The following is a 27,255-nucleotide window of genomic DNA, read 5'->3' as shown; positions in this document are numbered from 1 at the left end:
GCATGGGTGGTGTCCCGAACGTAGGTGGGGAGTTCTTGGACTAAGGGGGACAGGACCGTGTCGAGGTTTGCGGAGATGAGTTCGGTGGGGCAGGAGCAGGCTGAGACGATGGGTCGTCCGGGGCAGTCAGGTTTGTGGATTTTGGGCAGGAGGTAGAAGCGGGAGGTGCGGGGTTGTGGGACTATGAGGTTGGAGGCGGTGGATGGGAGGTCCCCTGAGGTGATGAGGTTATGGATGGTCTGGGAGATGATGGTTTGGTGGTGGGGGGTGGGGTCATGGTCAAGGGGACGGTAGGAGGAGGTATCTGCGAGCTGGCGTTTGGCCTCAGCGGTGTAGAGGTCGGTGCGCCAAACTACTACCGCGCCTCCCTTGTCTGCTGGTTTGATAGTGAGGTTGGGGTTGGAACAGAGGGAGTGGAGGGCTGCGCGTTCCGAGGGTGAGAGGTTGGAGTGGGTGAGAGGGGTGGGGGAATTCAGGTGGCGGTTAATATTGCGGCGGCAGTTGGATATGAACAGGTCGAGGGCAGGTAGGAGGCCAGCACGCGGTGTCCAGGTGGATGGGGTGTGTTGGAGGCGGGAGAATGGGTCGTCAGAGGGTGGGCGGGAGTCTTGGTTAAAGAAGTAGGCACGGAGGCGAAGGCGGCGGAAGAATTGTTCGATGTCACGCCGCGTGTTGAATTCATCAATCCGGGAGTGTAAGGGAATGAAGGTGAGGCCTCTGCTGAGGACTGATCTTTCATCCTCAGAGAGGGGTAGGTCTGGAGGGATAGTGAAAACACGGCAGGGCTGGGAGCTAGGACCTGGTGTGGGGCTGGAGCTGGGTGTGGGGGCGGGGTTAGGTCTGGGGGCGGGGACGGAGATAGGCGTGGGGGCGGGGTCGGGTGTGGTGATGTCCAATTGTATAGGTCTCAGGCAGTGTCACGTTTTGTATTAAGAACAAGTCATCCAGGTTACTTTTGTCAACAACAAATAACTTTATTATCAAAAGCAAATTTACTCAAAGATGAAAAGATTATTGACACATATATAATATATATATATATATATATAGTGCGCACAATTCTGAGGAGAAACAAAAAATGAAAACACTGCACAGTGTCAACTTTAAAGTACTTTAAAAGTAAAGTCAACACAAAAAATCAATTAATCACAAATTATCCCAAATGTTGTTCATATTTCAGGGTTATTCTGCATACAGAAGTTGGTGGAACCGGAGTGTTTTCCTGGAACATTTGTATTTGGTTATATTCTTTTTTTCTGGACATTGTGGATAGATTCCATGAATCTTATACAGGAATCCTTCCCAATTTGTAAAGATGACCTCTGTGTTCAGCTCACACACTTTGCTGAGAGGAATTGTGATGAAAGAGGGAGGGCATGATGGGCTGTTGGAGACGCAGGCACATCTTAGATTCTGTCTCATTGAATTTAAAAATGCAGATGTCTTATCCGACTCACAACCGGGGCAATGTGACCTCCCTCTGAAAGTTCTGCAGACTCCGTAAAAGCTCCCTTCTGCTTGCAGGTGCAATATTGTTGTACCCAGTGCCTTGTATTAGCAACATGTTCATTTGGTTAAAAGTTCTCGATATATTTATATGGTTCATGTAATCTTTTAGATAATACCATTTGCATCACTTCTCTTTGTAAGAGTAGTTATAAATAGACCAGAGAAGAATGCCGAAGCAGGTGTTGCTCTATGCAGTGTATGGCAAGAAACTGGGGTTCATTGCCACATGAAGTGGTTGTTGTAAATAACTTGATGCATTTAGTGGGAGACTTGATGCACACAAGGCGGGAGGAATTGGAGGGATATGGCAGCATTGTGGAGGAGGCAGTTAGAATGGTGGAAGCTTATGTGATTTATGGGCCAGCATGGAACATTTGATCATATTTCTGTGATGTAGATTTAATGTAATTCTATGTAATATTTTCTGCTTTTGTCTCCCTCATTGACCATGTTAGAGGCACCCTTTGCTGCTGATTTGAGTGGTTAACCGAAACATTTGATAGTTCTTGATGGTTAGACTGATGGCAAACAAATTGAATACATAATTTTTAAAAATAATTAGTGTGCGAGTATCAAAATGGATAAGCAAGAAATAATTACATTGTGTGTTGGACCAGATTTAACATCGGAGATGTGTCCACCACATTCTACCTCAAATCAGTTGTTGTCTGTGTTGGCTTGCTGTTCAAGAAAATGTTTTGTTCATTATGCTACGAAAAGGTTTACCTTTTGGATTTGACTGTCTCCTTGAGCTTAATGTAGCCTTCAGTAGTGAAGTCAGTGCCTTGGAATCTGCATCATAACGTTGTGGGTTCAAGCCCCACTCCAGAAACTCACACACATAGCATAAGTCGGTTATTCAGTTTAGTACTGAGGGAGTACTGTCCTGCAACAGGTATCATCTTTTCGTTAACATGTTAATCCAAAAACCTATTTCACCTGAAATATACAATATGAACAAAGATACATTTATATCTAAGAATTTGAAATCCACATGGAAAGCTTTAGGCAAAATAGGAACTCAAAATACAGTGAGTTCAGATATAACGCATTAGTTCAGTTCTCATGCGGTCTGACGTTCTAAGAAAATCGTGCAATAACTGCACCATTTAAATGAATGGGGCTGGAATCGTGTTATGGGTAAGGACGTTTGCATTCTACAAATGACGATTTAATTCTTCAATCGTGTTAAAGCCAATTCATGTTGAAGAAGTGCGCGTCAAAGCAGAACCAACTGTACATTAAAGTTAAATTTTAAATACAACATGTAAATGTGATTTGGATTCATTTGTCTATATCTGAGTGAAATCTTTCTAAGGAATATATTAAAGGAGTTTTTAAAGTCAGAAAGCAAGTTAGATATTTAAGGAATGAATTTGAGAGCTTGGGACATAGCAACTGAATACACAGACATAAATGTTGAAGCAATTACAATCATGGATGCACAATAGGCTAGAATTATTGGTATGCAGATACCTGCAGGGTTGTGGGGCTGGTGGAGATTCAGAGATAGGGAAGGGCGAGGCCATGAGCGATTTGAAAACAAAAATGAGAATGTTAAAATCAAGGTTTTATTTGACTGAGAGTCAACGAACACAAGAATGTACAATTTTATCATTCTCCAATGAATCAGCAACACTAAAAGGACATGCTGGTTATGTAGTAACAGGAGTAGGTCATTCAGCCCATCAAATTACTCCAGTGATTGTACATAGCATTTCTGTCTGCAGATCTGAACAGGTTAATGGGCAGTAAATTTTGACTTTTCATTCGAGGTTTTGCTGTAGTGTAATTCACAATGTGAAAGTCAGATTGCATATAATGTAACAGTGTGGGTTACATCTAAAATAGAACACTGTTCTATAGTCTATTTGTGAGTTCTGCATCTGTTGAGTTTGGGTTACTGTCTTGCATTGTCATGTGTTCATGGAACTGCAATCATATGACTGGTAGGGTGTATGATATTTCTTATACAGTTTTTCAGCTAGCCACTTGATTTCTTCCTCCTATTTCAGCCCATCAGCTGTATTGATCATTGTCCTGTCACCTCTTGAGCTAATCTCCCTTTTATCACCCTAATTTTCTTCCCATAACCACTGTAACAACCCCATTGTCACCCTGCAAGCCTCTGGACCCTCTGACTCTAGTGCAGCCCCTGATCTGTCTCTATGACTCATTTTATTCTGTTGGTTTCAGTGAGTTGGGGAGAGGCGAAGGGACAGGGTCAAGGCACAGCAAAAAAGAGGAAGAAGAAGGCAAGTTGCAGAAAAGCTGATAAGAGGCAGACTGAAGTCAGAAAAAAATAGAGGTGGGGAGAAGTGATATAAAGAAACTCAGAAGTATTGACTCAATGGCAGACAGAATGAATATGAGACAGAGAGACAGGGAAAGAGAATCTACAAGGATAGGCAGGCAGAAAGAATCAGCATAGGGGATAAAGAGACAATTTCAGGTCAATATCATTGGAGTTCAGCTTGTACATAGAGTCTCTTATATAACCAGATGGGAAAGGCTTTGGATACTGCTGATATTTGAGATTTGGCATTTACTCCGTGCAATCAGGAAGTGCTCACTTGACAATTAAGTTCTTCCTTTTTATTTAAATAACAAGTGTTTGCAAAATCAGGAAGCAAAATACTGCACAGACAAACCGTAGAGTAACGTACCAGCAGTGTACTAGGTTTTCCATTCCTGTTCAGTCAAGACTTGGTAGAAAAACAGCAGCAGCAGCAACAACATGTAAATATAATTTATGTGACATCTTTAATCAGTGCAACATCCCCAAGGCGTTTAATTGGCTTGTATTCAGATGAAATTTGACATTGAGCCAAAGAAGATATTGCGACAGGTGAGCAACCGTTTGATCAAAGAGAGGTTTTAAGGAGGGCAGAACAGTAGAGAGACGGAGTTTAATGATAGAATTCCATGGTTCAAGGCCAGAGGCCTGGCTGCCAGTGGGCAAAGGGCCAGAATTGGAGGAACACAAAGTTCTCAGTAGATTGTAAAACTGGTGTAGGTTAAATAAACACTAGTCATAAAATCTAACTGTGTGGCATCAATAGAGTAGCCACTGTGGAGTTGGAGTTCTCAAAATGTCAGGCATGCATTCTGACCATGCATTCTTGCACAATGCCAAACCCTGGGATGGACACTTACATAGACATGTCAAGAAAAAGGGACAGGAATTGGCTGTCTCAAGTTTGCTTTGTGATTCAATGAGATTGTGGCTGATCGGACTCTGGCCTTAAGTCCACTTTCCTGCCTATCCCCCGTAACCCTCACTTCTTGTTGATCAAAAATCTGATGGATTGAGCCTTGAATTTAGGACTGGGGGCATTTCAAGTCATACCTGGCATAAAGCAAGATGTTTGTGGTTTTTAGAGGTCAATGATTTCAGCTCTAGGACATCTGTGCAGGAATTCTTCAGGGTGGTGTCCTAGGCCCAGCCATCTTTAACTGCTCCATTAAAGACCTACCCGCAATCATTAGATCAGAAGTAGGAATGTTTGCTATTGATTATGCGATGTTTAGACGATTCATAACTCCTTTGTTACGGAGCAGTCCATGTCCAAAAGTAGCAAGGACATGCCAGGGCTTGGGTTCATAAGTGCAAGTAACATTCACATATGTGCCAAGCTATGCTATTTCCACCAAGAGACAATCTTAACCATCTCTCTTGATGTTCAATGGCATTACCATTGCTGAATTACCCAATAACAACATCATGAGGGTTCCCCTGGATCAGGAGCTGAACTGGACCAGCCAAATAAATAGTGTCTACTAGAGCAGATTGCTATACACCTGGTGTGCTCTGTAGCAAGACTTTGCTGCTTTTATATTCTATCTCCCTCACAATAAAGGCCAATATAGCATTTGTCTCCCTATTTACTTGTGATTCCTGCATGTAATATTTTGTGATTCAGGTACAAGGCTATCAGATCCTTTTTTACTACTGGATTTTGCAATTTCTCTCACAAGGTAAATCTCTCATTTTCTGGGTTTACTCTCAAATTTAACCTATCTAAATCCTTTTGCAGACCCTTTTATATCCTCCTTGCTTTCCTATCTACCTTTGTACTATAAGCAAATTTGGCTACGATATCGTAATATATTTATCCAAATCGTTAATGTAGATCATAAATAGTTTAACCTCAGCAATGATCCTTGCAGCATTTGACTGGTTACAGTTTACCAATCTGAAATGACCCATTTATCCCAGCTGTTTCCTGTTCATTTGCTAATCCTCGATCATATTACCCCAATAACAGGAACTCTTGTGCAATAACTTTTATCTGGTACCTCATCAAGTGCCTTTTCTACTGTTATGAAGATTTTTTACATTTAATATTACTTGGATGACAGGTTTTGAAGGGTTGTAGAGAAAAAATATTTATTTCAAGTTTTCTGGAAATACCTGGAGCAGTTCTTTCGAAATATATAATTGAATGGTCGCTGCTGACTTTGGAGATTTTTTTAAACAACACTTTTGAGATATTACATGACTAGTGATTACTGCTTGCTTTTAGTTTTGAATAGTGATTGCTTGGTGAGATTTGTGTTTCATCTGGTTCAGTTTGAGGAAAACCTGCTAAGGACAAGCTGCCCAGTTGACCCCGCCCATTTCTGAAAAGAAAATCCTCCAGTTGGTTTAAGGTGAAATCAATTTGTTCTTTTGATTGAAAAAAACATTTCAAAATTGTATTTCCAGAGCAAATTGTGTCTGCAAGACTTCAAATGCAACTGTGCATGACGAATAACTTGATCAAATGTCTCAAAGTTGAAATAACAGACTATGGAACATTCTATGATTTATCCATTTGCCTTCAGGAATAATTTAAGGGTTTTCTTTCAGAAAGCCAGTCACTGCAGACAATACTATTTTCCCCTTTACTTGAATAGATGAGTATGTTTTTTGTGTGTTGGCATTTATGCTTTTATATCATTGACTTTATATATTTACTAATGATTGCATCTTTATTGAATAAGTTTTGGTTTGATAATAAATCAATAGTTTTTTAAGAAATTTGGATGCTAGATCTTGTTTTTTAAACATGATATAGAGAAGGTGTTTAATTTGTCATCTTGGTAACAAGTAAAAGTATTTTATCTTATGATGTTATTCATGGAGTAGTGAGACTATAGTGACGGTCTACCCTCTCCAGCCTCAGTACTGACAGACCTCCAAATAGACAACATTTGCTGCTTCCCCTTTATCCATTAATCAACATCCTCAAAGAACTTAAATACATTAGTCAAATAATTTAATGTTCACAAAGCCATGATGACTCTGTACAATAATACAATGCAATATATAATACAATATACATTACAGCAGAGAAACAGTCCGCTGGCCAACAAGCCTGCACTAATTTCTAATCCTTATTTAGATCCGCTACTTATAGCGCATACATGATTTGTACCCCTCTGTTCGCCTCCTGTTCATGTGTCTATTACTAATGTGTCTGATCCTGCCACCTCCACTGACAGTGCATTCCAGGCACCCATCATCCTGTATGTGAAAAAATTTCCCTGCACTTCTCCCCTAAACGTCCCCCATCTCTCATCTTGAACCTATGCCCTCTTTCATGCTTGACCTTTCCACACTGGGAACGAGTCACCCCACCATGCCTCTCATAATTGTGTATTTCTCTGTCAGATCTCCCCTCAGCTTCTGTCTTTCCAGTGAGAACTAGTTTGTTCAGCCTCTCCTCAAATCTAAAACCCTCCACACCAGACAACACTATGGTAAACCTCTGCACCCTTTCCAAAGCATCCACTTCTTTCTGGTAGTGTGATGATTGGAAATGCATGTAATATTCCAAATGTGGTCTGACTAAAGCTGTTACATAATCAATGCCTCGTCCGATGGAGACAAGTGTGCTGTATGCCTTGTTGACCATCTTATCTAGCCATGTTGTAACATACAGGGATATGTGGATCTGTATGCCAAGTTCCCTCTGTGTGTCAGTGCTCCTAAGGGTTCTGCGACTTATTGCATAACTCACAACTGAATTTGATCTTCCAAAATGCATCACCTCACATTTGTCCAGATTAAACTTCATTTGCTATTTCTTTGCCCAAATCTGCAATCTATCAATATCCAGCTGTATCCTTTCACTATCCTGCTCACTACCTGCAAATTCGCCAATTCTGGTGTCATCCACAAACTTACCAATCAGATCACCTACATTTTCCTCCAGATCATTTGTGTGTATATACATTACAAATAACAAAGTTTCCAGCACTGATCCCTATAGAATGCTGCTAGTTACTGATCTCCATTCGGAAAAGTATCTTCCACCACTCCACTCTGTCTTCTTTAACCAAGTCAATGTTATATCCATCTCGCCAGCTCATTCCGGATCCCATGACACTCTACCTATTGTACCAGTCTGCCATGAGCTACCTTATCCAGACTTGCCCCTCTCTGAGGATGAAAGATCAGTCCTCAGCAGAGGTCTCACCTTCGTTCCCACACGTTCTCGGGTCAATGAATTCAATACACGGAGTGACACCGAACAATTCTTCCGCCGCCTTCGCCTCCGTGCCTTCTTCTTCAATCAAGACTCCCGCCCACCCTCTGACGACCCCTTCTCCCGCCTCCAACACACCCCGTCCACCTGGACACCCCGTGCTGGCCTCCTACCCGCCCTCGACCTCTTCATAGCAAACTGCCGCCGCGGTATTAACCGCTACTTGAAATCCCCCACCCCTCCCACCCACTCCAACCTCTCACCCTCGGAACGCGCAGCCCTCCACTCCCTCCGTTCCAACCCCAACCTCACCATCAAACCAGCAGACAAGGGAGGCGCAGTAGTAGTTTGGCGCACTGACCTTTACACCGCTGAGGCCAAACGCCAGCTCGCAGATACCTCCTCCTCCCGTCCCCTTGACCATGACCCCACCCCCCACCACCAAACCATCATCTCCCAGACCGTCCATAACCTCATCACCTCAGGGGACCTCCCATCCACCGCCTCCAACCTCATAGTCCCACAATCCCGCACCGCCCGTTTCTACCTCCTGCCCAAAATCCACAAACCTGACTGCCCCGGACGACCCATCGTCTCAGCCTGCTCCTGCCCAACCGAACTCATCTCGGCATACCTCGACACGGTCCTGTCCCCATTAGTCCAAGAACTCCCCACCTACGTTCGTGACACCACCCACGCCCTCCACCTCCTCCAGGATTTCCGCTTCCCCGGTCCCCAACGCCTCATCTTCACCATGGACATCCAGTCCCTGTACACCTCCATCCCCCATCACGAAGGACTCAAAGCACTCCGCTTCTTCCTTTCCCGCCGTACCACCCAGTACCCTTCCACCGACACCCTCCTTCGACTGACCGAACTGGTCCTCACCCTGAACAACTTTTCTTTCCAATCCTCCCACTTTCTCCAAACAAAAGGAGTAGCCATGGGCACCCGCATGGGCCCCAGCTATGCCTGCCTCTTCGTAGGGTATGTGGAACAATCCATCTTCCGCAACTACACTGGCCCCACCCCCCATCTTTTCCTTCGCTACATTGATGACTGTATCGGCGCTACCTCGTGCTCCCACGAGGAGGTTGAACAGTTCATCCACTACACTAACACCTTCCACCCCGACCTCAAATTCACCTGGACAGTCTCGGACTCCTCCCTCCCCTTCCTAGACCTTTCTGTTTCTATCTCAGGCGACCGAATCAACACGGACATCTACTACAAACCAACCGACTCCCACAGCTACCTGGACTACACCTCCTCCCATCCTGCCCCCTGTAAAAACGCCATCCCATTCTCCCAATTCCTTCGTCTCCGCCGCATCTGCTCCCAGGAGGACCAGTTCAAAATACGTACAACACAGATGGCCTCCTTCTTCAAGGACCGCAATTTCCCCCCCGACGTGGTCGACGGTGCCCTCCACCGCATCTCCTCCACTTCCCGCTCCTCCGCCCTTGAGCCCCGCCCCTCCAACCGCCACCAGGACAGAACCCCACTGGTCCTCACCTACCACCCCACCAATCTCCATGTACAGCGCATCATCCGCCGTCACTTCCACCACCTCCAAACAGACCCCAGCACCAAGGATATATTTCCCTCCCCTCCCCTATCAGCTTTCCGTAGAGACCACTCCCTCCGCGACTCCCTTGTCAGATCCACACCCCCCACCGACCCAACCTCCACTCCCGGCACCTTCCCTTGCAACCGCAGGAGGTGCAACACTTGCGCCCACACCTCCCCCCTCACTTCTCTCCAAGGCCCCAAAGGAAACTTCCATATCCGCCACAGATTCACCTGCACCTCCACCCACATCATCTACTGCATCCACTGCAGCCGGTGTGGCCTCCTCTATATTGGGGAGACAGGCCGCCTACTTGCGGAGCGATTCAGAGAGCACCTCTGGGCCACCCGGACGAACCAACCCAACCAACCTGTAGCACAGCATTTCAACTCCCCCTCCCACTCCACCGAGGATATGCAGGTCATTGGACTCATCCACCGCCAAACCACAACAACCCGACGGTCGGAGGAGGAGCGTCTTATCTTCCGACTGGGAACCCTCCAGCCGCAGGGGATGAACTTGGACTTCACCAGTTTCTTCATCCCCCCTCCCCCCACCTTGTCTCAGCCGGATCCCTCCAGCCCGGCACCGCCTTCCTGACCTGCAGTCTTCTTCTTGACCTCTCCGCCTCCATCCTACTCCGACCTATCACCCTCACCTTGACCTCTTTCCACCTATCACATTTCCAACGCCTCTCCTCCAAGTCCCTCCTCCCTACCTTTTATCTTCTCCTGCTGAACACTCTCTGCTCATTCCTGAAGAAGGGCCTGTGCCCGAAACGTCGAATCTCCTGTTCCCTGGATGCTGCCTGACCTGCTGTGCTGTTCCAGCAATAAAGTTTCAACTTTGATCTCCAGCATCTGCAGACCTCACTTTCTCCTACCTTATCAAATGCCTTACTAAATTATAGGTAGACAGTGTTCACTGTCCTTCCCTTGTCGATCATTCTTGGTACCTCCTCAAAAATATTGTAATTGTATTAGCCCCCACCACTTCCTCTGGCAGCTCATTCCATAAACGCATAACCCTCTGTGTGAAAAAGTTGTCCCTTAGGTCCCTTTTAAATATTTCGCTTCTCACCTTAAACCTATGCTTTCTAGTTTTGGACTTCCCCTAAAGAACCAGGAAAAAAATCTATCCATACCCCTCATGATTTTAATAATTTCTGTAGGTTATCCCTTTGCCTCCGATGCTCCAAGGAAAATAACCCCAGCCTATTCAGTCTCTCTCTGTAACAAACTCTCCAACCCTGGCAACATCCTTGTAAATTGTTTCTGGATCCTTTCAAGTTTCACAACATCCTTCCTATAGGAGGGAGACGCAGTATCCCAAACTAATGCACGCAGTATCCCAAACTAATCTCCTGTATAGCTGCAACATGACCTCCCAACTCCTATACTCAATGCACTGACCAATAAAGGAAAGCATACCGAACACCACCTTCACTATTCTACCTACCTGTGACTCTACTTCCAAGGAACTATATACCTCCAATCTAAGGGCTCTTTGTTCAGCAACACTCCCTTACCATTAAGTGTATAAGTCCTGCCCTGATTTGCCTTTCCAGAATGCAGCACTTCACATTTATCTAAATTAAACTTCATCTGCCACTCCTCAGCCCAGTGAATCATCTGATCAAGATCCAGTTGTACTCTGAAGTAACCTTCTTCGCTATCTTCTAAACCTCTAATTTTGGTGTCAGCTGCAAACTTATGGTCATTACAACATTCCCCATTGAAACTTTGATCGCTTGGCTGGGCTTATTTCTCAATACCATGTCCAGTATGGCCCTGTTCCTCATTGGACCATCCACATACCATTTAAAAAAACCTTCCAGGACACTTCTAACAGATTGCTCTTGATCCAAACCCGTGGGGCTAAGGGAGTCCGGTTCAGTATGGGGGGAGTTAAAATCAAAAACCACAATAACCCTGTTATTTTCACATCTTTCCAGAGGCTGACTACATATCTCTTTATCTCCTGCTGGCAGCTGGGAGGTCTTTAGTACAATCCCAGCATTGTGACTTCACCCTTCCTATTCCTGAACTATACCTATAACGCCTTGCTGTAAGATCCCTCCAGGATGTTCTCCCTCAACACAGCTGTGATATGCTCTCTGACCAGTAATGCAACTCCCTCACCTCTTTTTGCTTACTCTTCTGACTTGTCTAAAACATCAATATCCTTGAATGTTAAACTGCCAATCCTGCCCCTCTTTCAACTATGTCTCTGTTACAGCAACAATATCACAATAGCATGTATTAATCTGGGCTCTAAGTTCATCTGTCTTATCTATTATACTTCTTGCATTGTAGCAAATGCAGTCCAAACCTCCAGTTCTGCTGAGCTCAGCAACCCTCTCCCTGACTACTCTTCCTCTTGACTATATTTGTCTTAATGTCAAGCACTTCCCCAATCTCTATACTTATTGACCTGCTGCTCTGGTTCTCATCCCATTGCCACACTAATTTAACCCCTCCTGAGTTGGCATTTGGTAGGACATTGGTGCTCGTCCAGTTTAGGTGCATCCTGTTTTATTTTCTACAGGTCCAACCTCCCCTGGAAGACATCTCAATGATCCACATATGTGAAGCTCTCACCTTTGCACCAGCTCTTTAGTCACATGTTCAGTATGTCACTTTTCCTAGATTCTGTAACACATGGTATAGGAAGTAAGCCTGTGTTGGCAGTAGTGTCAACAAGGTTGGCCCAGCAGTGAAGAAATGATGCCTGAAGAATGGCAACTCCACTATTCTGCCTGCAACGGTAGTAGATTCGCCAAGTTTAAGTGCATTTAGGTTATCATTGGACAGGCATATGGACGTACATGGAATAGTGTAAGTGGGATGGGCTTCAGATTAGTACGACAGGGCGGCGCAACATCGAGGGCCTGTACTGCGCTGTAATGTTCTATGTTCTAACGCCTCCGCGCCTACTTCTTCAACCAGGATTCTCGCCCACCCTCTGACGACCCCTTCTCCCGCCTCCAACACACCCCATCCACCGGGACAACCCGTGCTGGCCTCTTACCTGCCCTCGATCTCTTCATAGCCAACTGCCGCCGCGACATTAACCGTCTCAACCTCTCCACCCCTCTCACCCACTCCAACCTCTCACCCTCGGAACGTGCAGCCCTCCACTCCCTTTGTTCCAACCCCAACCTCACTATCAAACCGGCAGACAGAGGGAGGCACGGTAGTAGTTTGGCGCACCGATCTTTACACCGCTGAAGCTAGACGCCAACTCGCGGACACCACCTCCTATTGCTCCCTTGACCATGACCCCACCTCCCACTACCAAACCATCATCTCCCAGACCATCCATAACCTCATCACCTCAGGGGATCTCCCATCCACCGCCTCCAACCTCATAGTCCCACAACCCCGCACCGCCCGTTTCTACCTCCTGCCCAAAATCCACAAACCTGACTGCCCTGGCCGACCCATTGTCTCAGCCTGCTCCTGCCCCACCGAACTCATCTCTGCATACCTTGACACGGTCCTGTCCCCCTTAGTCCAAGAACTCCCCACCTATGTTCGGGACACCACCCACGCCCTCCACCTCCATGATTTTCGCTTCCCCGGTCCCCAACGCCTTATATTCACCATGGACATCCAGTCCCTGTACACCTTCATCCCCCATCACGAAGGACTCAAAGCCCTCCGCTTCTTCCTTTCCTGCCGTACCAACCAGTACCCTTCCACTGACACCCTCCTTTGACTGACTGAATTGGTCCTCACTCTGAACAACTTCTCTTTCCAATCCTCCCACTTCCTCCAAACCAAAGGAGTAGCCATGGGCACCCGCATGGGCCCCAGCTATGCCTGCCTCTTCGTAGGAGATGTGAAACAGTCCATCTTCCGCAGCTACACTGGCACCATCCCCCCACCTTTTCCTCCACAACATCGATGACTGTATCGGCGCTGCCTCGTGCTCCCACGAGGAGATTGAACAGTTCATCCACTTTACTAACACCTTCCACTCCGACCTCAAATTTACCTGGACCGTCTCAGATTCCTCCCTCCCCTTCCTAGACCTCACCATTTCTATCTCGGGCGACCGAATCAACATGGACATTTACTACAAACCGGCCAACTCCCACAGCTACCTAGACTACACCTCCTCCCACCCTGCCCCCTGTAAAAACGCCATCCCATATTCCCAATTCCTTCGTCTCCGCCGCATCTGCTCCCAGGAGGACCAATTCCAATACTGAACAACCCAGATGGCCTCCTTCTTCAAAGACCGCAATTTCCTCTCTGACGTGGTCGACGATGCTCTCCCCCGCATCTCCTCCACTTCCCGCTCCTCCGCCCTTGAGCCCCGCCCCTCCAATCGCCACCAGGACAGAACCCCACTGGTCCTCACCTACCACCCCACCAATCTCCATATACAGCGTATCATCTGTCGTCATTTCCGCCACTTCCAAACGGACCCCACCACCAGGGATATATTTCCCTCCCCTCTCCTATCAGCGTTCCGAAAAGACCACTCCGTCCGTGACTCCCTCGTCAGGTCCACACCCCCCACCAACTCAACCTCCACTCCCGGCACCTTCCCCTGCAACTGCAAGAAATGCAAAACTTGTGCCCACACCTCCCCCCTTACTTCCCTCCAAGGCCCCAAGGAATCTTTCTATATCCACCACAAATTCACCTGCACCTCCACACACATCATTAACGACTGAAACTCGTTAACGTGACACCCCAGTTTAAAAATGAAATAAGGCCTAAGATGGAAAATTACAGATCGATTAGCCTAACTTCTGTCGTCAGTAAGATCCTGGAATCCATTGTGTAGGATGCGATTTCTGGTTAGTTGGAAGTGTATTGAAAAATAGTGCAAAGTCAGCATGGTTTCATCAAGGGGAGGTGATGCCTGACAAATCTGCTAGACTTCTTTGAGGAAGTAACTAACAGGTTGGACTAAAGAGAGCTAATCGATGTTATCTACCTAGAGTTCAAGAAGGTCTTTGACAAAGTACCACACAGGAGGCTACTGGGTAAGATAAGGGCCCATGGTGTTAGAGGCAAGGTGCTAGCATGGATAGAAGCTTGGCTGTCTGGCAGAAAGCAGAGAGTGCTGATAAAACGGTCCTTCTCAGGATGGCAGCTGATGACAAGTGGTGTTCCAGAAGGGTCAGTGTTGGAACTGCAACTTTTCACTTTATACATTAACGATCTAGATGAAGGAACTGAGGACATTCTGGCTAGGTTTGCAGATGATACAAAGATAGGTAGAGGGACAGGTAGCATTGATGAGGTAGGGAGGCTGCAGAAAGATTTGAACAAGTTAGGAGAGTGGGCAAAGAAGTGGCAGCTGGAGTACAAAATGGGACAGTGTGAGGTCATGCACTTTGGTAGGAAGAATAGAAGCATGGACTATTTTCTAAATGGGGAGAAAATTCAGAAATCTGAAGTGCAGAGAGACTTGAGAGTTCTAGTCCAGGATTCTCTCAAAAGAAAACTTGCAGCTTGAGTCAGTAGTTAGGAAGGCAAATGCAATGATGGCTTTTTTTTAGGGAACTTGAATATAAAAGTGGGGGTGTATTTCTGAGGCTTTATAAGGCTCTGGTCAGACCACATTTGGAGTATTGTGTGCTGTTTTTAAATCTCCGGAAAGATGTACTGACCCTGGAGCGGGTTCAGAGGAGGTTCACGAGAATGGCCCCAGGAATGAAAGGTTTAACATATGAGGGGCATTTGCGGACTTTGGGTCTATACTCAATGGAGTTTAGAAGGATGAGGGCGGATCTATTTGAAATATACGGAATACTGTATGGCCTGGACAGAGTAGATTTGGGAAGATGTTTCCAATGGTAGGAGAGACTAGGATCCAAGGGCACAGCCTTAGAATAAAGGAGGTAAGGAGAAATGTCTTCAGCCAGAGAGTGGGGAATCTATGGAATTCACTGCCATGGAAGGCAGTGGAGGCCAGGTCATTTAGTATATTTAAGACTGAGATAGATATGTTCTTGAGTATCGAGAGGATCAATGGTACGGGGAGAAAGCAGGAGAATGGGATTGAGTAACTTAACAGACCTGATGGGTTGAATGGCCTAATTTCTGCTCCTATGTCTTATGATCTTATAATGGTGCCGAATTGTCAAAGCTTTTCACTGTATTTTGCTGTGTTCTTCACTATAAAATATAAATGACAATAAATCATTCTATTCTATTCATTGGTGTTTTCAGTCCTTGTTCTCTTGTGAGTATGATTGTTTTAATTTCTTCCCTTTAGTCTCTTGATTTTCTACTCAGTTTTTTATGTCTTCCACTGTACATCTCTATGACTCTAAAGTGGAGGTGTGGGTGTTGGACTGGGGTGGACAAAGTTTAAAAATCACACAACACTAGGTTATAGTCCAACTGGTTTATTTGGAAATACAAGCTGTCTGAGCACTGTCAGTCCAAAGATGTGCAGGTCAGGTGAATTGGCCATGCTAAATTGCCCGTAGTGTTAGGTAAGGGGTAAATGTGGGGGTATGGGCGGGTCGGTGTGGACTTGTTGGGCCAAAGGGCCTGTTTCCACACTGTAATGTAATGTAATGTAATGTAAACTTCTCCTTCATCTGGTAGCTTGTGGGGCAGGATCATAGGGTACTGAACTTATACTGGAAGATCAAAGTGTCATTCAACTGATGTGATGTATTGAACAAACCGAGGTTGCTGTTAAGTCTTTAATTTCTTAGAATGGGTTGCAGGTTTTGATTGATTAATATGTAAATCCCAGAAGTCATATTCCTGAGATAACTTAAGGTTTTATAAAGTAAAATATTCAGGTCTCAAGGGTCCTGCCTAGAATGTCGGCTTTTTTGCTCCTCTGATGCTGGCTGACCTGCTATGCCTTTTCCAGTGTCATGTGAGAGGCAGTGTTTTATCAGGCTTCATATATGGTCAAACAGGAGGAAAACATACCCAAGGAGGAGTTGAGAGTGTGGTGCTGGAAAAGCACAGCCGGTCAGGCAGCATCCCAGGAACAGGAGAATCGACATTTTGGACGTAACCCCTTCATCAGGATTGATGCTTGTGGGTCGGGGCTGAGCGATTAATGGGGGTGGGGGGTGGGGGTGTGGGTGGGGTTGGGGAGAGGTAGCTGGGAAAGCGATAGTTGGATGTAGGTGAGGGAGAAGGTGATAGGTCGGGGGGCCGTGATGGATGGGTGCGGAGGGCGGTGCCGAGTTGGAGGCTTGGGACTGGAATAATGTGGGAGAGGGGAAATGAGAAAGCTGTTGAAATCCACATTTATCCCATGTAGTTGCAGGGTCTCAAGGCAGAATATGAGGCGTTCCTCCTCCAGGCGTTGGGTGGTAATGGTTTGGCGGTGGAGGAGGCCCAGGAACTGCATGTCGTTGGTGGAGTGGGAAGGGGAGTTGAAGTGTTCAGCCACGGGGTGGTGGGGTTGTGGGTGCAGGTGTCCAAGAGATGTTCTCTGAAATCATCCGCAAGAAGGCGTCCTGTCTCCCCAATGTAGAGGAGACTGCAACGGATGGAGTAGATGACATTGGGAGAGGTACTGGTGAATTTCTGATGGATGTGGAATGATCCCTTGGGATCTTGGACGGAGGTGAGGGGAGTGGTGTGGGCACAGGTTTTGCACTTCCTATGGTGACAAGAAAAGGTGCCAGGAATGGGGTGTGGGCTGGTGGGGGGATGTGGAACTGATGAGGGAATGGTCTTTTCAGAATGCTGTTAGGGGTGGGAAGGGAAACATATCTCCGGTGGTGAGGTCCGTGAGGAGCTGGTGAAAGTGGTGGAGGATGATGCGTTGTATGCAGAGGTTGGTGGGGTGGAAGTTGACGACTGCAGGGGGGGGGGTGGGTGGAGGGCGGGGAGGAGTTCTGTCCTTGTGCATTGGGAAGGGTGGAGTTCAAAGGCGGTGGTGTATGCAGTGGAGGAGATGCGCTGGAGGGCACTGTCAACCACATGGGAAGAGAAATTGCGATCATGGAGGAAGGAAGCCATCTGGGACTTTCTGAGGTGGAATCCTGGGAACAGATGTGGCAGAGGCTGAGGAATTGGGAATAAGGGATGGCGGTTTTACAGGAGATAGTATGGGAGGAGGTGTAGTCTAGGTAGCCATACCCATACCCAACCCAAACCCAATCCCACCCCACTTCACCTCACTAACAGAGTTTGCACAGGCAGATGTACAGTGCAACTGAGGTACTTCAGATGTTGGCTCTTGTAAAGTTTGTAGAAGTGCGCTGATTTGTGGAGATATCATGGTGTGTTCTTGGAAGTGTTTTGGTGATTTATTGATATTGGAATGGAATATTAGATTAGATTCCCTACAATGTGGAAACAGGCCATTTGGCCCAACATGTCTACACTGACCCTTCGAAGAGTAACACACCCAGACCCATTTCCCTCTGACTAATGTACCTAACACTATGGGCAATTTAGCATTGCCAGTTCACCTGACCTACACATCTTTTGGATTGTGGGAAGAAACTGGAACACCCAGAGGAAACTCATACATTCACTGGGAGAATGTGCAAATTCCACACAGACAGCCACCCAAGGCAGGAATCAAACCCAGGTCCCTGGTGCTGTGAGGTAGCATTGCTAACCACTGAGCCACTGCGCTGCACTCTGATTGATTTATTGTCACATGTATTGAGATATAGTGAAAAGTGTTTTTTGCGTGCTATGCAGGTAGACCATATAAAGTGCATCAACTCGCAGAACAGAGTGCAGAATACAGTGTTGAAACTGTAGAAAAAGTGGAGAGAGAGAACATAATTAAGATGAAGAGGAGGTCAAGAGTTTCTAACTCCTTAGATCACATCACATTGGCATTGATGGCAGTTGTCTGGACTGGCAAGGGCACAAAGCAGTGGTGGCAGCTCAGATTGTCTTGCAAGGAGGCAAAAGGTCCATGCTCCATGGAGCCACTGGCTAGAAATGTAATTGGAAAATTAGTTCTCTAGACAGTGTAGCACAGAGTGACCATTTCACCTCCCGACTCTGAAATACTCCTACTGAGCCATGTCTGCATAACCTGAAATTCTCATTCGTGAATGTATTGGGAGATGTGATCAGGTGACTGTACGGTGGTTTGTTAATTAAAATATGTGCGACACAACAAAATCTTCCATTTCTCAAAGGGATATTGTTTTTGCTTTGATTCGAGAGGCACTGTTTTAAAAATGTAAATATATTAAATCACGAAGCAGCTTACAGTGAGAAGATTAGGTGTCAGTGAAGAGTTACATCAGTGTGATGGATTATCAAGCAGACGTTTGCTCTGAGTGGAAAAGGAAAATTGTCTTAACACAGTGGGTGGCTGAAGCTCAAAACTAACCAACAACATAATGTTTTTGATATTTGCAGTGAAGATGTGTTGACCTTGTGAAGATATTTTGGCAAACTGATTAATCTGTGTTGGTGAGGCTCTCAGTATTTCAGATGACAGTTACTGTCTCTGGTCTGCTGGTTTCTTCAGTGTACTTTGCCAAAATTCTACAGTGAATATACCACAGAAATAACCGTGCTAACTCTGCAAACACAACTGCTGTCGCCCCTCTCCCCTTCCTTTTCCCTGTAAATTCTCTCTGCATAAATTGATCAAATTTGATTTTGAGAGAAATTGATTTACCCGTCCTCCACCACACTGTCAGGCAGTGCATTCCAGACCTTTTGCTCTTGCTTTGTTAATGCTTTCCCCTTGTGTCCGTTTGCTTCTTTTGCCAGTGTAACCTGCGTAAAAAGTTGGAGGAGTTTCAAGCTTGTATTGAGTTTCCTTGATGGTTTATAAAAGCATCATAATGGAAACTGGCTTCATCCACAAAATCTGGCCATACCTCAGATTGAATTAATCACCAGTGCATTAATTTGACTATCTGTGTGAGCCTGTTTATAGGCCTTCAATAAGACTCCTGAAGTTACCAATAGAAATAAAACACTTCTAATTTTTTTAGATTACAAAGAGTTTAATTACTATACACTAATATAATAAGCAAATGCTTTTCCATATTTATTTTAAATTAATCAATTTTCAGTGATTTTAAAATCCAGTTACTCATCCAGTGAGATGATGTTATTACAATTGAATATTTTTGTAATAAACCATTTCAGTTCACATTAGCCAAACTGGACTAGTGTACCACAGAATAAGCATTTTTTTTGCAAATACTTATTATTAATTTTTAATTTTTAAAAATCACCTTTTCAAAAAGTTGTTTCAGTTGGTAGAATTGGCATTCAATGATATGCAAATAAGCCTGAGTTGAAAGAGGATGGTGGGGCGTGAGCGGGTAGTTGAGTGGATGATGGTTGTCGTCTGTCAGTTCAGTTATGCTGGCTAATCTCTGAATTAGAACAAGTATTACCCAGGGTAACATTTTTTGGATAAGACTCCGGGTAAGCACCATATAACATGCCCAAGTCTGTGTCACGTGTATGGGAGACTTGCCCTGATTGGGACCATCCATGACAAGGAGAAAGTGAGGACTGCAGAATGCTGGAGACCAGAGTTGAAAAGTGTGGTGCTGGAAAAGCGCAGCAGGCCAGGCAGCATCCGAGGAGCAGGAGAATAGGAGGAGAGCTTCTTCAAGGTAGGCATCCTCGCAAGAGGATTTGGAGTAGGTTAAGATCAACTAGGAGAAAGTGAGGACTGCAGAATGCTGGAGACCAGAGTTGAAAAATGTGGTGCTGGAAAAGCGCATCCATGACAATCAACCAAACCTCCTGGGCTATTTCAGGGCATAGGTAAGCACCAGGACTTCCACAGGGCCCCGAGGTGTACAGAGGTTTGAGTACAGATTTCGCTGTGCTGTACATAGGAATATTTGGGTCTTCACACCTATGGTTTCTAAAACCTATGATTCACAAGGATGGGAGTAATACTGTGAATAGAGTTGCTCATTTCAAGTTAGTTCAGACCTATTTTTCATGATATGGAAACCAATATATTTTAAAGCTCCACCTATTAAACCTATTAAGAACATACTTCTCAAATTTCACTTTATCATTTTGTCAGAAGTTGTCAACATGCATCATGAAAAATGCCTGCAAGTTTTCCTTTATTGTATCAATAAAACAATTCAAGGTCTGATTTTAGTTGGACTCAGCAAAACAGATCTGACTGAAAAATACCACACCCTGGAACAATCATTCAGTCCAGAGATATGTCTGTTTAGTTTCCATAACTTTCCTTCAGCATCTGCTGCCTCTTTTGGGCCATACAGAAACACTTCTTTCTGAAAACTATATTATCCTGCAGAAATGAGGCATTTATCTGGGTTTAACTACTCAATTTTACATTCTTCCATCTGTCTATTTTTCAAAATCTTCCAGTTAGATCTTATCCAGGAATTCAAATAAAATGTTGTAACCTTCATGCTTTATGTTATACTTTGGGGAGGGAGGGGTTATGGGTGTAGAGTGCTGATGGAGAAAAGATGTTGATAGTTCAGATTAAGTGATTAGAATGTGAGAGTGGCAGAACAGTCTCCTGCCCATGTGTCCGCATGTCTGTCCTCAGCATGTTGCAGTGTTCCACTGAATTCCAGCACAAACTGGAGGAACAACATCTCATTTTCACACAAGGCACTTTACAGCCTTCTGGACTTAATATTGAGTTCAACACCTTTTAACTTGTGAACTGGCTCCCATTTCTGCCCTTTCTTTTAGCTTGTTATCATGTCCTCCTTCCCTCCTCGCATCCCAGTGGGGACTGTCTGTCTTTTTAAATCTGGCATTATTCAACCACTCTCATATTCCAATCACTTAATCTGAACTAGCAACATCCTTTTTCCATTAGCACCCTACACCCAATACCCACCCTCCAGGCCTTCAAACTATAGCATAAAGGCTATTCCCTCCATGCTTCACTTCAATTCTGAAGGGTCATCTAGAGTTTAAATGTTAGCTTGCTCTCTCTCCATGGATGCTGTCTGACTTGCTGTGATCTCCAGCATCAGTTGTTTTCACTACAGATTCCAGCATCTGCAGTAACTTGTTCCCACATGTCCTAACCTTCATCTTTCTTTGATGCTTGGCATCAACCTCAGAAAATACTTTTGATTTTACCTCATGCAAGAAGCGCAACACCAAGACCATGTTGTTCCTTTGGCACATCTGTAACCGATATCTACATGTCGTTCTATCATTGGGTCTTATTATTCTTAGAGACATAGAGTCTGACAGTACGGATACAGGTCCTTCAGCCTAAGCTGGTCCATGCCAACCAAAACGCCCATCCACGCTAACCCCATTTCCCTGCACTTGGACCATGTCCTTCCAAACCTTTCCTATTCATGTATTTGTCCAAATGCCTTTTAATTGTTGTTAATGTACCCATCTCAACCACTTTCTCTGGCAGCTCATTCCATATGCGTACCATCCTCTGTGTAAAAAAAGTTGCCTGTCAGGTTCACTTTTATTCTTTTCCCTCTAACCTTAAACTGATGCCCTCTAGTCCTTGATTCCCCAATCCTGGGAAAAAGATTGAATGTATTCACCGTATCCATGCCTCACATGATCTTATTCTCTTCTATAAGATCCCCCTCAGTGTCCTATGCTCTTGAGAAAAAAGTCCTAGCTTCTCCGACATCTCCCTATAACTCAGACCCTTGAGTCCTGGCAACATCCTTGTAAGTTTCTTCTGCACTCTTTCCAATTTAATAACATCCTTCCTATAGCAAGGTGACCAAAACTGAACACAATACTCCAAGTGCAGCCTCACTAACATCCTGTATAACTTCAACATAACTTCCCAACCTCTATACTCAATACCCTGACTGATGAGAGCCAGTGTGCCAAAAGCCTATCTACCTGTGACTCCACTTGAGAGATCTGTGCACCTGAACTCTAAGATCCCTCTGTTCCACTACACTCCTTAAGGCCTACCATTCATTATGAAACTCCTACCTTGATTTTACTTTCCAAAATGCAAGACTGTACACTTATCTATGTTAAACTCCATTTTCCATTTCTTTTCCCATTTCCCCAGTTGATTAAGGTCCTGCTGCTGCAGTTTCTGATAACCTTCCTCACTATCCATAATACCGCCTATTTTAGTGTGATCTGCAAATTCACTAATCCTGCCTTTTATATTTTCATCCAAACAACAACGACCTCTAAGGCACTCCACTAGTCACAGGTCTCCAGCCCGACAAACATCCTTCCACTATTACCCTCTGCTTCCTACCATCAAGCTCATTGTGTATCTAATTTGCCAGCTTCCCCTGGATTCCATGCGATCTAACCTTTCAGAGCAGCTTACCATGCGGAGCCTTATCAAAGGCATTACTGAAATCTATATAGACTACATCCACCGCCCTGCCCTCATTAATCTTCCTGGTCACTTCATCAAAGAACTCTAGCAAATTTGTGAGGCATGATCTTCCACACTCAAGTCCATGGTAAAACTCTGTTTGATAACAATTTCAATGTGGATTTTATCCTAATCAAACCCTGTCTTTCAAATGCACGTTTATTTTATCCTTCAGAATTTTCTTAAGTCATTTACCTACCCACCAATGTTAGGTTTACTGGTCTATAGTTCCCAGGTTTTTCTTTGCAGCTCTTCTTGAACAAGGGCACAACATTCGCTACCCTTGAGTCTTCTGGGACCTCACCCATGGCTAACGATTTTGCAAAATTATCAGCCAGGGCCCTGCAATTTCTTCTCTAGTCTCTTGTCATGATTTTGGATATATCTGATCAGGACCAGGCGATTTCTCCACCTTCATACTTTCTAATATGTCCACCATCTCCTGTACTGTGATATTGACGGTCCCCAAGATATTAGATTAGATTAGATTACTTAGATTAGATTACTTACAGTGTGGAAACAGGCCCTTCGGCCCAACAAGTCCACACCGCCCCGCCGAAGCGCAACCCACCCATGCCCCCACATGTACCCCTTAGCTAACACTACGGGCAATTTAGCATGGCCAATTCACCTGACCTGCACATCTTTGGACTGTGGGAGGAAACCGGAGTACCCGGAGGAAACCCACGCAGACACGGGGAGAACGTGCAAACTCCACACAGTCAGTCGCCTGAGGGGGGAAATGAACCCGGGTCTCAAGCGCTGTGAGGCAGCAGTGCTAACCACTGTGCCACCGTGCCGCCCACAAACCACTAACTTCCCCAAGTTCAGACATGTTCATGTCTTTCTCCACAGTAAACACAGAGGAGAAATATTCGATGAGGAACTCGCCTATCTCCTGCGGTTCTACAAGTACATGTCCACTTTGGTCCTTGAGGAGTCCTGTTCTTTCTCTAGTTTTTCTTTTTCCTTTAATATAATTAAAGAACCTTTTTGGATTCAGCCTAATCCTTTCAGCCAAGGCTATCCTGTGCCCCTTTTAGCCTTCCTGATTTCCTTCTTCAGTGATATCCTGTATCTCCAATATACTTCCAGGGATTTCCTTGATCCCAGCTGCTTGTACCTGAGCTATGTCTCCTTTTATTTCTGGTAAAAGCCTCAATATCTCCTGTCATTCCAGAGTTCTCTATTACTGCCGATCTTGCCCTTGATCCTCACAGGAACGTAGAGATATTGAACTCTAGCTATCTCACTTTTAAAGGCCTCCCACTTTCTGGAGGTCCCTTTGTCTACGACAAACTACTCCAATCAACTGGTGTCTAATTCCATCAAAATTCACCTTGCCCCAATATAGAAATTGAACCTGTGGACCAGTTTTGTCCCTCTCCATAACTATTTTAAAATGAGCTGAACTATGGTCACTGGTCCCAAACTGATTCCCCACTGTCACCTCACTCACCTGTCCTGCCCTATTTCCCAAGAGTAGGTCGCGTTTTGTTCCTTCCTGAGTAGGACCCTCTATGTACTGCTTGAAGAAACTTTCCTTAACGCACTTAGCTAATTCCACAACGTCTGAGCCCTTAACGCTACAATAGTCCCAGTCTATGTTGGGAAAATTAAAATACCTAACAATAACAACCTTATTGCTTCTGTGAGTCAGAGTCATGGAGTCATAGAGGTGTAGAGCAGAGAAACAGATCCTTCAGTCCAACTCATCCGTGCTGACCAGATATCACAACCTAATCTAGTCCCATTTGCCAGCACTGGGCCCATAGCCCTCCAAACCCTTCCTATTCATGTACCCATTCAGATAATCTAAATGCTACAATTGTACCAGCCTCCACCACTTTCTCTGCCAGCTCATTCCATATATGCACCACCCTCTGCATGAAAATGTTGCCCCTTAGGTCTCTTTTATATCTTTCCCCTCTCATCCTAAACCTATGCCCTCTAGTTCTTGACTCCCCCCACCCGAGGGAAAATACCTTGTCTATTTATCCTATCTATGCCCCTCCTGATTTTATAAATCTCTATACGGTCACCCCATAGCTTCCGACACTCCAGGGAAAACAATCACAGCCTATTTAGCCTGTCCTTATAACTGAAATCCTCCAACTCTGGCAACATTCTTGTAAATCTTTTCTGAACCTTTTCATGTTTCACAACATCCTTCTGAGAGGAAGGAGGCCAGAGTTGCATGCAATATTCCAAAAGTGGCCTAATCAATGACCTGTACAGCCGCAACATGACCTCCCAACTCTTATATTCAATACTCTGGCCAATAAAGGAAAGCATACCAAATGCCGCCTTCACTATCCAATTTCCCTGCATCTCTACTTTCAAGGAGCTACGAACCTGCACTCCAAGGTTTCTTTGTTCAGCAACAATCTCCAGGACCTTACCAGTAAGTGTATAAGTCCTGCTAAGATTTGCTTTTCCAAAATGCAGCACCTCACATTTATCTAAATTAAACTCCATCTGCCACTCCTCAGCCCATTGACTCGTCTGATCAAGATCCCATTGTAATCTGAGGTAACCTTCTTCGCTGTCCACTACACCTCCAATTTTGGTGTCATCTGCAAACTTACTAACTGTACCTCCTATGTTCACATTCAAATCATTTCTATAAATGACAAAAAGAAGTGGACCCAGCACTGATCCTTGTGGCACTCCACTGGTCACATGCTTCCAGCCTGAAAAACAATCCTCCATACACCCTCTGTCTTCTACCATCGAGCCAGTTCTGTCTCCAAATGGCGGGTTCTCCCTGTATTCCATGAGATCTAACCTTGCTAACCAGTTTCCCATGGGGAACCTCGTCAAACGCCTTCCTGAAGTCTATATAGATCATGTCTACCGCTCTGCCCTCATCAATCCTAGATTTGATTACTTAGTGTGGAAACAGGCCCTTCGGCCCAACAAGTCCACACCGCCCCGCTGAGGCGCAACCCACCCATACCCCTACATTTACCCCTTACCTAACACTACGGACAATTTAGCATGGCCAATTCACCTGATCTGCACAGGTTTGGACTGTGGGAGGAAACCGGAGCACCCGGAGGAAATACACGCAGACACAGGGAGAACGTGCAAACTCCACACAGTCAGTCGCCTGAGGCGGGAATTGAACCCGGGTCTCCGGCGCTGTGAGGCAGCAGTGCTAACTTGGTTACTTCTTCAAAAGTCTCCCCAATCTCCCTGCATGTCTGTTCCTCTAATTCCCATTGACTATTTGGGGACCTCTAGTACAACCCAAATAATGTCACCATCCCTTCTTATTTCTTAGCTCCACCCATAAAGGATGATCCTTCAGTTACCTCATCTCTGATTTCTGGTATGATATTTGCCTTAATCAAGAACACAACTCCCCCTCTCCTCTTTCCACCACCTTTGTTCACCTAAAGCACCAGTGCCCTGGCACATTAAGCTGCCAGTCCTGTCCCTTCCTCAGTCATGTTTCTGTCATTGGCTATAATATCCCAGTTCGATGTAGCTATCCACACCTGAGTTCATCAGCCTTACCTGTCAGCCCTCTTGCTTGAAATAGATGCAATTTAGAACAACAGACATTCCTTGCTCCGTGTTGTGTTCCAGTCTGACCTGTCTCTTCAGTTTACTATTTATGATTACTGTATCTCCTTCCAGCCTCGCACCCACCCCCCCTGCCAATCTAGTTTAAATCCTCCCTTGTAGCACTATCAAACCTGGCTACTAAGATATTGGTCCCCCTCCGGTTCAGGTGCAACCCGTCCCTCTTGAACAGGTTATTTCTGCCCCAGAAAAGATCCCAATGATCTAAAAATTTGAATCCCTGCCCCCTGCACCAGCTCTTTAGCCACACATTTATCTGCCTTATTTTCTAGTTCTTATTCTCACCAGCACGTGGCATTGGAAGTAATCGAGAGATTACCACCGTCGAGGTCCTGGTTTTGAACTTTATTCCTAGTTCTCTATCATCACTCTGCAGGGCCTTATCCATATCAATCTCCAAGAACACCACAAAGTAACATTATCTTGACAATTCACACTTGTTTTCTGCCATTTTCACAATTGTCCTTTAGGATTTTAGTTTTCTGTCCAAAAGGGGAAAATAAAATCCACATTGAAATTGTTATCAAACAGAGTTTTACAGGACTGTGACAATGTGCGCTATGACAAGGTTTATGGCAGAATCGGGTGGGACGTCCGATGAGGCCTATCTCAATATCAGGAATGTGTCACACCATCTCTTGTACTTTTGTTGAGCCGCATGGCATATCTCTCACTAGGCAGCAGTGAGTTACAAATTAAGGGAGACTATTGCTTGTTAAACACCTAATTAGTGCCATAACTTGCCTCATTAATATTCAGCTTCCTGGAATTCCAAACATACTGAACAAGGTAGATATTGCTCAATCTAAACATAGAGACCAGAGGGGTTGC

General features: G+C 45.1%; 1 protein-coding gene across 9 annotated transcripts in view; it reads left to right on the top strand.

Annotated features, from left to right (window-relative positions):
* camkk1a (calcium/calmodulin-dependent protein kinase kinase 1, alpha a) overlaps positions 1-27,255 on the top strand; it is a 259,555-nt gene that overhangs the window by 12,943 nt on the left and 219,357 nt on the right. Inside the window, exon 4 of one of the 9 annotated variants that reach the window (XM_087977556.1) lies at positions 1,181-4,357. The exons of the other annotated variants lie outside the window; for them this stretch is intronic. The gene's annotated coding sequence lies outside the window, so the exon portion shown is untranslated. The remainder of the gene's footprint in view (positions 1-1,180; positions 4,358-27,255) is intronic. 9 annotated transcript variants of the gene reach the window in all.

The sequence above is a fragment of the Chiloscyllium plagiosum genome, unplaced genomic scaffold, assembly GCF_037043375.1.
Source record: "Chiloscyllium plagiosum isolate Xiang-an unplaced genomic scaffold, Cpla_swu_hap1 HiC_scaffold_31, whole genome shotgun sequence".
NCBI classification, from domain to species: Eukaryota; Metazoa; Chordata; class Chondrichthyes; order Orectolobiformes; family Hemiscylliidae; genus Chiloscyllium; species Chiloscyllium plagiosum.
The sequence above is the reverse complement of the archived record's forward strand: the minus strand, read 5'-3'. Positions and strand labels throughout refer to the sequence as shown.